The sequence below is a fragment of the Aphis gossypii genome, chromosome 1, assembly GCF_020184175.1.
Source record: "Aphis gossypii isolate Hap1 chromosome 1, ASM2018417v2, whole genome shotgun sequence".
Lineage (NCBI taxonomy): Eukaryota > Metazoa > Arthropoda > Insecta > Hemiptera > Aphididae > Aphis > Aphis gossypii.
This window is the reverse complement of record NC_065530.1, coordinates 46,300,049-46,310,858: the sequence shown is the minus strand read 5'-3', so window position 1 is coordinate 46,310,858 and position 10,810 is coordinate 46,300,049. Positions and strand designations below refer to the sequence as shown.

Sequence of the window (10,810 nt, the reverse complement as noted above, 5' to 3'; positions counted from 1 at the left end):
TCGTCGGCTGGCAATGACAAAAATGTGGACAAATAATGGCGCTCGGCGGCGGCGGCAAAAACACCGTTTTTTATTTTTATTTTTTTTTTCCCCCGTTTTCTTTTTTAAAACCCGTGACGGGTCCGTCGTCGGCGGAATGACGGACTGACAACGACGACGCTGCAAACAAGTGATGGAAGCGCCGCCGCCGCAACGACTGCGACACTACAACGTATATAGTTATGTGTATATATATATATATTTTATACACGATACATATATATATATACGCATAAAAAGTACACACGCGTGAATACGACGCACAGAAGAGAGACTCGCTGCTCGTCACCACAGAATCAGCCGACCAGATAATAATAATAATAATAACAGCGGCGCGCGAGGAGAATGTGTTCTTTTCCGCGCCATCCGTCTCTTCGCGGTCGTATCCCGCGTACACGATTATCATACCTACGACGTATATAATAATATTCTGTTATTAAGAGTTCGTCGTACCCGCAAAATATTGTCTCTGCAGACTCACCGCGCGACCGACGACGTAGCAAATTTACATTCGGCAGTTAGATTAAATTTCGAACGAGTTGTGCAGAGAATTTCACGATTTACTTAAAAATATAAATGTCGTACAAAACCGACAAGAGAACACGAATACTGTTCTTGGCTTAAAGTTCAGGCCGATTTACTTCAATTTTTAAACTGACGGCACAGAATTGTATAACTACTGAACGTTTTAGTATATAAGTTACACATTTGTAAAACCAAAAACTTATAAGATATACGAGTATACGACTTCGTCTAGTTATATTGACGTTAATAAATTCCTTACCAAATCAGCCATTATCGTTATTGACTAGTCATTACCAACATTGATTGAATGTCATATTTTCCGGTACCGCATACAATATAATTGACAATTTATTTTCAGAAAGTATTTTTTTTTCAACCAATGAAATTTCATTGAAAAATGCACCGTTTTCTTTGTACTTTTCCACGGGTATCTTCTTTCTAAAACTATATCTATAATTCCTTCATTAGAGATTCTCTAAGTCTAACTTACCCTTTGCGTCTTTTTTTCGAATGCCTATATTCTTCTCTTTTTTTGCATATTTAGTATACTTATATAGTATAATATAATGATCCAGATAAAAGCCTTTAGTTAATTTTACAAAATAATATGATTATGTAATATAATGAAATGTAACTATATTATAAAAAATATTAAATTAAATTAAAATAATGGCAAATCAAACAGAATTTCTGTTGGAGAAATTTGGAATGTTGTTTGGAAGGTTTTCTAATCACTTATTAAAATTGATACTAACTGTCTTAATTAAAAGTGGCGGCTGAATTTTTTTATTGGCGCTATAGACCTTATATTAATAGACTGGCCTTATAAAAATTTTATCTAAAAAAGACCTTGAAGTACCAACTACACACTTGTACTTAATTTGCATAATAAATTCACTCGAATTTTTTCCATCCTGTTTAAAACCATTGCTCTAAATCGTTTTATCTGCAGTTCAAATATATTTATGCCTTATGCCTGTTTAAAATATGTTAGCGTTTTGATTTATACCTATTGACAAACTTTAACTAAACGAATATACGCAGACTGTACAAGAGTACCTCTATTTTTGTAAACATTCAACTATACACTGAATAAAAATAAAAGATAATTATTTGTTATATTATGACACTGAACATTCAAATTAACAGTGTCGATTTTAATAAAATAAAAAATAATTGGAAACTATAAATGAATGAGGTGCTAAATAGTATTTACGGCTGTAAGACACGTAAGATTAATTTTCAAAAATATATATACATCGTAGTAACTTGTAAGTGTACATGAAACTATCATATACGTGAGAACTTCTACGTATTTTAAAACGCCGCGCTTTAACGACTACACGTGTAATAGCCATAAACCTATATACATGTAGAGATCTCATAATTTATTGTATAATATTTTAATCGTTATAACTAAATAACGTTCTAATTATTTTATCGCGGTCGTTGCCGCTATAGTTCCTATAATTTTAGGACCATGTACAGGGTGATTCCACCATAAAGTATTCTCAACACTCTTTCATCTTTTGATTGTGTTTTATTCAATTTCTAATTTGAAGTCATTTTTATGAACATTTAACTTGCATTTCTAATTAGATACTTATTATTTTTTACGTGCCCTTGAAAATGGAGTCCCAAGAATCGATTAACAATTAATAAAATAAAAAGTAATATAACAATATATTTTTTCAAACAAAACTGCCACTTTATGCTGGAAATTTTTAAGAGGTAAGTAGGGGGTACGATTAAGCGCCGATACATAAAAATCTCAATTTGAACAGGTAGTTTTTGAGTAATCCGATCACATTATTAATCGTTAATATCAATTTAATGATTTAAATGCTATTAGGCAATGACAAAGACCATATTATAATATTTAATAATATTATCCTCGCGGTACACCTTAATAAACACTAGTTCAGTAACTATTCGCTCAATTTTTAAATGTAGTACGAAAAAGACTCGCTCAACATTATTGACGGTCGCATTTGAAAACGATTCCGTCAGAGGACATCATAAACCGACGAAAAAAAGAAACAAGTGTTAAGTTTGGCATCATCATCCATGATCCACCCTGTATACAGACCATACATAAAATATATATAATTTATTGATATAGATAGGTTACTCATCGGCTTGATAGAAACCGGCAACTCGTCGGCGAGTCGATCTCCTCCTCGGTCATAATATTATACATACATCGTTTTGGAGACGTCGAACACACTCACCGCGGCGTTATAATTGTTTTTTTTTTTTTTTATTATTATTATTATTATTATTATTTCACTCCTCCGAAGATTGCAATCGCTCGTTCGTAATATTTTAATAGTCGTTAACGAAATCAGTACGAACGTGTTACCTGTACCATCGTCGGCCATACGTAAACGTACGCATATTATTACAATATTATAACTTTTAATATACATACATAGCGGTACAGGTGAGGGCACGCACATATAAATGTATATATATATATATATATATATATATATATCAGGTCAAGAATTGTAATTATTTTTGTAAATTAATCCACATAAAACATACATGTATATAAATTGTAAACGATAATGCGGCTTTAATAAATGATCTATACACACACGCACAAGTGCCCCGTATATTAAAAAATTACGAAAACGTATCTATAATAGTATTATTACGCATATATAATATATAAATATTATATAGGTACAAAACAGCTGCGTTGGTAGGTATTTATCATAACGTTTCACACTTCCCACAGGATATTTAATAATAATTAATATAACACTATAAAATCGGCGTCAAGACAATGGCGGTTACGTATGAGTGTGTGTGCGAGATGAGATACACGTATCTTGTACATCCTATATAAGTAGTATATAATGTCTTGAAACCGGTACAACACCACCTGTGTGATGTACGCTGATCTGCAATAGCACAGATCGTCATCGGAGACGACCAACAGATTTGTTTATTATCTTTTAATCTCATCAAAATATTAATTATAACAAACTTATTGGGACGATATCATTATGTATAATCGAACGACTTCCTGTATATTATAATACCCTAATGATAATCACGTACCTACAAAGAACAACATGTAAAATAAAATGATAAATATCGATAGGTACGATGATGATGCAGGTTAACACAATTCAGTAAAAACCCTTTAGGTTAGAACGAGTTAAAACGAAGTTATTTCATTTTAATTTAAAAATCAAACTTCGATGGAATTAACTCAACAAATCAATAAATATAACTTTAAAATTCTAGATTTTTCTTGTTAAATTTAAAAATAATACATTAAAGGGCGAGCAAGTGTACCAATTTACTTCAGTACCTCTTCTCATCACCATACTATCAAACACTGTAGTTAAAACTAATTATTCAAAGCAACAACATGATTCACAATACAAATAACCGAAACAAATACAATACAATCACTAAATTGAACATAGGACAAACTTCATAAAATACTAAAGCTAATAAAACAATATATATTGGAAGGAATTTGTTGTACCCCCCTCCCAACAAGGGAAACAATGCAAAAGCCATTATATTATTTCAGTAAAGACTGGTTAACTAAATTGATTTAATGCAATAATTGGATTATTAGATAACCTGTAATTACTTATTTACATGCTACATGATGCGTACATACATTTAATGCACTAAAAGGAAATGTATATACAATATAAATACAACTTTTAATTTTTTGGGGGAAAGGGTTAAAGGTAGAGTCTAATCATACTTCATACCACCTACAAAAATAAAAAAAAATAACCAATAAAAGACTATACTACTAGTGTCCAATAAAAAGTAAAAATAACATTTTCAACAAAATAATATAATCATCAATAATAAAATACAAATTACAAAATCACACAACAATACTATATGATCTAACATTTAGTTATATAATGAAAATTCAGAATGGAAAAACATTAAAAAATTAATCAGGTAAAAAAAAAAAAAATAAACTATAAGATTACCAGGTATGAAGACAATGAATGCTTGCATAAAACAATATAGATGAAAAAAAAAATTCATCAAATTCTATATCTATAACCACAACAAATAATACCAGTAGTATCCTAGCACTGATATTACCAACACACGTTTGGCATTCTATCCAAAATTCCTCTAAACTATCTGAACAGCCATCAAGCAAATTTATTACAGAACCTATTGACCCAAAAGACCACCATCCTTATGGAAGGCTGTAATACATGGGATGAGACAAAAAACATTATCTGGAAAAGAGAAGCAAAACAAAAAAAAAAACGTGAATTATCATATGAGAAAACAACTGTGAGAAAATTATATTAAAATTAACTTAACATTTGTGGATTCATCAACGTTCTAAACAAATAGGTAGTGACACTGTGGAAGACATAATACTGACCATGACCTAAACAGAAGATTTCCAAACCAATTACATAAAATTAATTTTTAGAAAAATTAAATGTCAACACAAAAAACCATTATGATAAATAAAAAAAAATTACCAACCTGTATAGATTTAATATCCATGAAAACTAATACTGCAGACCTCGACGTGGAGGGCGGTTCTTTTGGGCCAATCGGTTCTACAATCAATGAGCTTGAAAACAATGGTCCAGAAAATAATTTAAAAAAAGAATTGCATAGAAAGACAAACGTTGATAAAACAAGTACTATCCTAGCACTGATATTACCAACACACGTCTGGCTTTCTATCCAAAATTCCTCTAAACTATCTGAACAGCCATCAAGCAAATTTATTACAGAACCTATTGACCCAAAAGACCACCATCCTTATGGAAGGCTGTAATACATGGGATGAGACAAAAAACATCATCTAGAAAAGAGAAGCAAAAACAAAAAAAAAAACGTGAATTATCAAATGAGAAAATTATATTAAAATCAACTTAACATTTGTGGATTCATCAACGTTCTAAACAAATAGGTAGTGACACTGTGGAAGACATAATACTGACCATGACCTAAACAGAAGATTTCCAAACCAATTACATAAATTAATTTTTAGAAAAATTAAATGTCAACACAAAAACATTATGATAAATAAAAAAAATTACCAACCTGTATAGATTTAATATCCATGAAAACAACTAATACTGCAGACCTCGACGTGGAGGGCGGTTCTTTTGGGCCAATCGGTTCTACAATCAATGAGCTTGAAAACAATAGTCCAGAAAATAATTTAAAAAAAGAATTGCATAGAAAGACAAACGTTGATAAAACAAGTACTATCCTAGCACTGATATTACCAACACACGTCTGGCTTTCTATCCAAAATTCCTCTAAACTATCTGAACAGCCATCAAGCAAATTTATTACAGAACCTATTGACCCAAAATACCACCATCCTTATGGAAGGCTGTAATACATGGGATGAGACAAAAAACATCATCTGGAAAAGAGAAGCAAAACAAAAAAAAAAAAAACGTGAATTATCATAAGAGAAAACAACTGTGAGAAAATTATATTTAAATAAACTTAACATTTGTGGTTTCATCAACGTTCTAAACAAATAGGTAGTGACACTGTGGAAGACATAATACTGACCATGACCTAAACAGAAAATTTCCAAACCAATTACATAAAATTAATTTTTAGAAAAATTAAATGTCAACACAAAAAACCATTATGATAAATAAAAAAAAATTACCAACCTGTATAGATTTAATATCCATGAAAACTAATACTGCAGACCTCGACGTGGAGGGCGGTTCTTTTGGGCCAATCGGTTCTACAATCAATGAGCTTGAAAACAATGGTCCAGAAAATATTTAAAAAAAGAATTGCATAGAAAGACAAACGTTGATAAAACAAGTACTATCCTAGCACTGATATTACCAACACACGTCTGGCTTTCTATCCAAAATTCCTCTAAACTATCTGAACAGCCATCAAGCAAATTTATTACAGAACCTATTGACCCAAAAGACCACCATCCTTATGGAAGGCTGTAATACATGGGATGAGACAAAAAACATCATCTAGAAAAGAGAAGCAAAAACAAAAAAAAAACGTGAATTATCAAATGAGAAAATTATATTAAAATCAACTTAACATTTGTGGATTCATCAACGTTCTAAACAAATAGGTAGTGACACTGTGGAAGACATAATACTGACTGACCATGACCTAAACAGAAGATTTCCAAACCAATTACATAAAATTAATTTTTAGAAAAATTAAATGTCAACACAAAAAACCATTATGATAAATAAAAAAAATTACCAACCTGTATAGATTTAATATCCATGAAAACTAATACTGCAGACCTCGACGTGGAGGGCGGTTCTTTTGGGCCAATCGGTTCTACAATCAATGAGCTTGAAAACAATGGTCCAAAATAATTTAAAAAAAGAATTGCATAGAAAGACAAACGTTGATAAAACAAGTACTATCCTAGCACTGATATTACCAACACACGTCTGGCTTTCTATCCAAAATTCCTCTAAACTATCTGAACAGCCATCAAGCAAATTTATTACAGAACCTATTGACCCAAAAGACCACCATCCTTATGGAAGGCTGTAATACATGGGATGAGACAAAAAACATCATCTGGAAAAGAGAAGCAAAACAAAAAAAAAAACGTGAATTATCATAAGAGAAAACAACTGTGAGAAAATTATATTTAAATAAACTTAACATTTGTGGTTTCATCAACGTTCTAAACAAATAGGTAGTGACACTGTGGAAGACATAATACTGACCATGACCTAAACAGAAGATTTCCAAACCAATTACATAAAATTAATTTTTAGAAAAATTAAATGTCAACACAAAAAACCATTATGATAAATAAAAAAAAATTACCAACCTGTATAGATTTAATATCCATGAAAACAACTAATACTGCAGACCTCGACGTGGAGGGCGGTTCTTTTGGGCCAATCGGTTCTACAATCAATGAGCTTGAAAATAATTTTAAAAAAGAATTGCATAGAAAGACAAACGTTGATAAAACAAGTACTATCCTAGCACTGATATTACCAACACACGTCTGGCTTTCTATCCAAAATTCCTCTAAACTATCTGAACAGCCATCAAGCAAATTTATTACAGAACCTATTGACCCAAAAGACCATCATCCTTATGGAAGGCTGTAATACATGGGATGAGACAAAAAACATCATCTAGAAAAGAGAAGCAAAAACAAAAAAAAAAACGTGAATTATCAATGAGAAAATTATTAAAATCAACTTAACATTTGTGGATTCATCAACGTTCTAAACAAATAGGTAGTGACACTGTGGAAGACATAATACTGACCATGACCTAAACAGAAGATTTCCAAACCAATTACATAAAATTAATTTTTAGAAAAATTAAATGTCAACACAAAAACCATTATGATAAATAAAAAAAATTACCAACCTGTATAGATTTAATATCCATGAAAACAACTATACTGCAGACCTCGACGTGGAGGGCGGTTCTTTTGGGCCAATCGGTTCTACAATCAATGAGCTTGAAAACAATGGTCCAGAAAATAATTTAAAAAAAGAATTGCATAGAAAGACAACGTTGATAAAACAAGTACTATCCTAGCACTGATATTACCAACACACGTCTGGCTTTCTATCCAAAATTCCTCTAAACTATCTGAACAGCCATCAAGCAAATTTATTACAGAACCTATTGACCCAAAAGACCACCATCCTTATGGAAGGCTGTAATACATGGGATGACAAAAACATCATCTAGAAAAGAGAAGCAAAACAAAAAAAAAACGTGAATTATCAATGAGAAAATTATATTAAAATCAACTTAACATTTGTGGATTCATCAACGTTCTAAATAAATAGGTAGTGACACTGTGGAAGACATAATACTGACCATGACCTAAACAGAAGATTTCCAAACCAATTACATAAAATTAATTTTTAGAAAAATTAAATGTCAACACAAAAAACCATTATGATAAATAAAAAAAAATTACCAACCTGTATAGATTTAATATCCATGAAAACTAATACTGCAGACCTCGACGTGGAGGGCGGTTCTTTTGGGCCAATCGGTTCTACAATCAATGAGCTTGAAAACAATAGTCCAGAAAATAATTTAAAAAAAGAATTGCATAGAAAGACAAACGTTGATAAAACAAGTACTATCCTAGCACTGATATTACCAACACACGTCTGGCTTTCTATCCAAAATTCCTCTAAACTATCTGAACAGCCATCAAGCAAATTTATTACAGAACCTATTGACCCAAAAGACCACCATCCTTATGGAAGGCTGTAATACATGGGATGAGACAAAAAACATCATCTGGAAAAGAGAAGCAAAACAAAAAAAAAAAACGTGAATTATCATATGAGAAAACAACTGTGAGAAAATTATATTTAAATTAACTTAACATTTGTGGATTCATCAACGTTCTAAACAAATAGGTAGTGACACTGTGGAAGACATAATACTGACCATGACCTAAACAGAAGATTTCCAAACCAATTACATAAAATTAATTTTTAGAAAAATTAAATGTCAACACAAAAACCATTATGATAAATAAAAAAAAATTACCAACCTGTATAGATTTAATATCCATGAAAACAACTAATACTGCAGACCTCGACGTGGAGGGCGGTTCTTTTGGGCCAATCGGTTCTACAATCAATGAGCTTGAAAACAATAGTCCAGAAAATAATTTAAAAAAAGAATTGCATAAAAGACAAACGTTGATAAAACAAGTACTATCCTAGCACTGATATTACCAACACACGTCTGGCTTTCTATCCAAAATTCCTCTAAACTATCTGAACAGCCATCAAGCAAATTTATTACAGAACCTATTGACCCAAAAGACCACCATCCTTATGGAAGGCTGTAATACATGGGATGAGACAAAAAACATCATCTAGAAAAGAGAAGCAAAAACAAAAAAAAAAACGTGAATTATCAAATGAGAAAATTATATTAAAATCAACTTAACATTTGTGGATTCATCAACGTTCTAAATAAATAGGTAGTGACACTGTGGAAGACATAATACTGACCATGACCTAAACAGAAGATTTCCAAACCAATTACATAAAATTAATTTTTAGAAAAATTAAATGTCAACACAAAAAACCATTATGATAAATAAAAAAAAATTACCAACCTGTATAGATTTAATATCCATGAAAACAACTAATACTGCAGACCTCGACGTGGAGGGCGGTTCTTTTGGGCCAATCGGTTCTACAATCAATGAGCTAGAAAACAATAGTCCAGAAAATAATTTAAAAAAAGAATTGCATAGAAAGACAAACGTTGATAAAACAAGTACTATCCTAGCACTGATATTACCAACACACGTCTGGCTTCTATCCAAAATTCCACTAAACTATCTGAACAGCCATCAAGCAATTTATTACAGAACCTATTGACCCAAAAGACCACCATCCTTATGGAAGGCTGTAATACATGGGATGAGACAAAAAACATCATCTGGAAAAGAGAAGCAAAAAAAAAAAAAAAACGTGAATTATCATATAAGAAAACAACTGTGAGAAAATTATATTAAATTAACTTAACATTTGTGGATTCATCAACGTTCTAAACAAATAGGTAGTGACACTGTGGAAGACATAATACTGACCATGACCTAAACAGAAGATTTCCAAACCAATTACATAAAATTAATTTTTAGAAAATTAAATGTCAACACAAAAAACCATTATGATAAATAAAAAAAAATTACCAACTGTATAGATTTAATATCCATGAAAAAACTAATACTGCAGACCTCGACGTGGAGGGCGGTTCTTTTGGGCAATCGGTTCTACAATCAATGAGCTTGAAAACAATAGTCCAGAAAATAATTTAAAAAAAGAATTGCATAGAAAGACAAACATTGATAAAACAAGTACTATCCTAGCACTGATATTACCAACACACGTCTGGCTTTCTATCCAAAATTCCTCTAAACTATCTGAACAGCCATCAAGCAAATTTATTACAGAACCTATTGACCCAAAAGACCACCATCCTTATGGAAGGCTATAATACATGGGATGAGACAAAAAACATCATCTGGAAAAGAGAAGCAAAACAAAAAAAAAAAAACGTGAATTATCATATGCGAAAACAACTGTGAGAAAATTATATTTAAATAAACTTAACATTTGTGGATTCATCAACGTTCTAAACAAATAGGTAGTGACACTGTGGAAGACATAATACTGACCATGACCTAAACAGAAGATTTCCAAACCAATTACATAAAATTAATTTTTAGAAAATTAAATGTCAACAC

The 10,810-nt window shown here is 31.3% G+C and overlaps 2 long non-coding RNA genes across 5 annotated transcripts in view; both read right to left on the bottom strand.

The window, feature by feature from the left end:
• Nucleotides 1-4,358: 4,358 nt before the first annotated feature.
• Nucleotides 4,359-10,810, bottom strand: part of LOC126549137 (uncharacterized) — an 11,163-nt gene continuing 4,711 nt past the window's right edge. For 3 of the 4 annotated variants that reach the window (XR_007603321.1, XR_007603320.1, XR_007603318.1), the window contains exons 2-3: nucleotides 5,632-5,894; nucleotides 4,359-5,061 (exon numbers count right to left, since the gene is read on the bottom strand). This is a non-coding gene — a long non-coding RNA (uncharacterized LOC126549137). Of the gene's footprint in view, nucleotides 5,062-5,631; nucleotides 5,895-9,934; nucleotides 10,026-10,810 lie in introns of those variants that run through there. The other variant, XR_007603319.1, reaches the window with a different exon arrangement.
• Nucleotides 5,910-7,479, bottom strand: LOC126549138 (uncharacterized). Its single transcript, XR_007603322.1, has 3 exons — nucleotides 7,385-7,479; nucleotides 6,700-6,799; nucleotides 5,910-6,123 (listed from the first exon to the last, which is right to left on the bottom strand). It is a non-coding gene; the product is annotated as an uncharacterized LOC126549138 (long non-coding RNA).